This window comes from Tupaia chinensis, unplaced genomic scaffold (genome assembly GCF_000334495.1).
Source record: "Tupaia chinensis unplaced genomic scaffold, TupChi_1.0 Scaffold000010_1, whole genome shotgun sequence".
NCBI classification, from domain to species: domain Eukaryota; kingdom Metazoa; phylum Chordata; class Mammalia; order Scandentia; family Tupaiidae; genus Tupaia; species Tupaia belangeri.
This window is the reverse complement of record NW_006159440.1, coordinates 403452-407006: the sequence shown is the minus strand read 5'-3', so window position 1 is coordinate 407006 and position 3555 is coordinate 403452.

Genomic DNA, 3555 nt, shown 5'->3' with positions numbered 1-3555 from the left:
TGCTGAACCCCTTGGCCTCTTACATCTGGAGCAAGTTCTCACAGTCACCTGGCTTGTACCATCACTGCTGTGCAAGTGTAGAACAAGTGTCCCGGAGCCTGACCAGCATGAGCAGGTGTTCACGCTGAGAGCCACACGGGCACCTGGGCGGTCGCTGTAGCAGGTGGCTGTGTCTCCTCACACGGTCCCTTGAGGACTAATCATGGTGTCCATCTGGAAAGCAAATGCCTTGCTCTCCAGGGGCCAGAATGGAAATTGATCCTCTGGATAGACTCCTGCTTCTAGCTAGGGCTCGCCTCTGTCTCCCCAGCCTCTGCCTTTGGCATTGCACCCTCCCCCCTCAAAGCAGAGCCCCTGTGCTACCCGCTCTCTGCTTCCCACTGCCTGGCATTCTCATCCCCCAGCTACCTCTCTGACTCCCTAGGCAGAGAGCGGGTTTCCAAGCTCCTTCCATCGTGCAGTTCTCGTGCCTAGCACCCCAGCTCCCACTCCGCAGGTCTTGATAAGCGTTTTTGGAGTGCATGAGCAATTGAGTGAAGAAACGGATAAAACTCACTGGCTGTGATGTACGGAAGGCTCAAGGGTTTCCTCCAGAGGCCAGCTTACTCCTCATCAGTGGGCCGAACCCATAGGCCCTCCCGGAGCTCAGGCAGGTGAAAGAAGGTGCCGGTGCATATGGGTTCCTGCAATGGGGAAGAAAGAAAGGATGAGCACTACACTGCAGAAGCGGGCCCCTGAGAACAGATCAGGATCTGAGCCCCCCCTGCCCCTGCCGAGGCTGAGGTGCCTGGGTCAGTCATCGGAAGGCCTCACCTGGCCCCTCTCTAAGCAGATGTACCTTCACCTGGAAGGGACAGGCAGGTCCTGGCCTCCTTTCTTGTCAGCACGAAACCTCCATTAGGGGCCACTGGAGGAAACAAGTGGGCCCCGGACCCCCTGGTGGTGACTGCACCTTCCCACAGAAGGATTAGTTTAACAGTGGGGATCCCCCAGTTCTGGTGTCTAGACACAGTACTTGCTGTGCTTAACTCCACAGTGAAGACAAGAATAGCCAGTGTTTGTGTGGGTTGTTTACCGACCTGCTGCTCCAGGGAGGTGTGGGGGCTCTCCTGCAAGCTGTTCCAGCAAACTCATTCAATATGCTTCAGAATAGGGGTTTTCCCATGGGGCCAGCAGGTGGCATTAAGGTGCTAGACTCCCATGTGGCTGATCACAGTTCAAGTCCTGGACCTGGCAGCTTGAAAATCACACCAGGTACGTGTGTGTGTGTGTGTGTGTGTGTGTGTGTGTGCGTGTGTGTGCACACACACATACCCAAAATCCTAGGAGGAGAATGGATTGCGATCCCACCCTCACTATACTCCCCAGGAGGTGATTTCTCACTTTCCCTTTCTCTGTCTCTCTGACTCTCTCCAGCAAGTGCAGGAAAACAAGAAAAGGGTTTTCCCATTTCCTTCTTTGCTTCCATCACTACAGAACTGAGAAAGCAAATAGTTACAGCCACTGAAGGGAAGAGGGGGGATCTGCTAAAACTGGCCCAAAGAGATACATTCATGGCACACCTGTCTGTGGTGGTTGTTCTGGAGAAGCCTCACCAAGAATCCCCTGAGGAGCTGGCACCGAGATAGCTACCTGGTCACCACACCTGCACCCTGCTTGCTGCACTGCGTCCCACCTGCGGCTATGTGACTGGAACGTGGAATGTCAGATGCACAAAACCAGAGGGCTGACCAGAAGCCTGTGTGATTCTTATAAACCAAAGTCGGCCCTCAGGGTTAAAATGAACTGTTGTAACCCTCTCCTTCTTCCCAATTATTCCTATAAAAGAAAACCCCAACACCGCCATTTTGGAGAGTTGGCTACAACTTTGCTGGAGTTCTTGCCGCTGGGACGCTGTCCTCGGGGTTTGGCTTGAATAAACTGCTTGCTTGACAAGCTTGGGTCAGACCTCTTTATTTCAGGTGTATGGGATGGAGCCGCTAGCTTCCTGTTGCACTAAGAGGTTAACAGCAGAGGCCTCCGGAAAAGGGATGAAAGAGCCACAGAAAGCTACAGGGGCCCTGGGCTGCTGGCAGGGGAGGCTTCTGAAGAAATTCGGGGAGTGTGACGCTGAGCACCGCGGCCTCCTGAGGACACTTAGCAATGCTCAGCCAGCCTCCAGCCCCCTCCGGGGTCAGGGCACCCTCCGCAGCTGGGAGTAGGCCCCATCACAGTCATCACCTTTCCTGGGGGGAAAGACCCTGAGCCAGGACCTGGAAGAGTGATGCCCCAGAAGTTAGTAAGTCAGGGTCAGGAAAATGACAGAGGCCACACAGGAAATGTCACCACGATTCAGTGAGAGATGAGTGGCGGGACAACAGTAGAAACTGAGCATTAAAAAAAAAAAAGAAGAACACCCGAGGGCCAGACTGCGGCATGGTGGCTAGGGCAGCTGGATCCCCTCTAGCCAACAGTGCATTTAGAGTCCCAGACCTAGTGACTTGAAAATCACACCAGGTACATCTGTGTGTGTGCCCATCATCCAAAAACAGGAGCGATAAAGAGAAGGGATTGCTGTGTGACCATTCCCCGTAGGGGTGCTTTCTCACTTTCCCTCTCTCTGTCTCTCTCCAGCAAGAACACATACCCTCTGGCAAATAGAAATAAATAAACAAACAGAAATGAGAACATTCTGAAGAACAGTTCAGACATAATCAAGTGATTGGCAGGATGTGTGAAACGTCAAGAAAGGTGCTAAGAAGGGACCAGGGGTTGGCGTAATGACTATGTTGCTGGACTCCCACATAGCCGACTGAGGTTCAAGTCCCAGACCCAGTGGCTTAAACTCATGCCGGGTGCGTGTGCGTGCGTGCCCAAGGTCCCGGGAGGAGAGGAGGTGGTGTGGCCATCCCCCCTGGGGGGTGATTTCTCACTTTCTGTCTCTCTGTCTCTGTCTTTCTGGCGAGCGCACAAGCCTTATAGAAAAAAACCTCTTTAAAAAAAGAAAGAAAGAAGTTAACATTTCAATCCTGGGTCAGAGAGAATGCACCTTCCTTAAATCAAAGCAGGGAAGTTGGGTGAAGGAGAGAGTTCTGAAAAAGAGAGGAGAAGGATGACAAGATACGTTCTAATGAGAAAGCTACGAGCGAGCGTGAGGGGATGTGTCAAGGGACAGACAAATTTGAATTCTCGAAGGACTGGAGGGGAGAAGGGGAGAAGATGGTGGGTCAGCTAAGCCAGGACAGCAGGAGTCAGGGAAGTTAAAGGAGGAGTTTCTGGAGGGCGCCCCAGTTGACGCTGCCACAGAGGGAGAGCTGGGTTAAGAAGGACTCAAAAGGCCATTGGATTTACCATTGTCGAAGAGACTGGTGACCCCACAGAAGGGAGAGCTGGGCAGACTTAACAGGGAGTGTCTACTGGTACGTGTGGGACCTCGAGGGCCCTTCCCGTCCCCATCTGTCTCTCCTTGTGCGGGGCTGAACACCGGGCCCTGCGTTTCCTGGGCCGGCAGGCCTCCAGGGCCAGCGTGGGTTTCTCCTGAGTGGCCTGAACAGTATCAGGGGGGTGCAGGGGGCA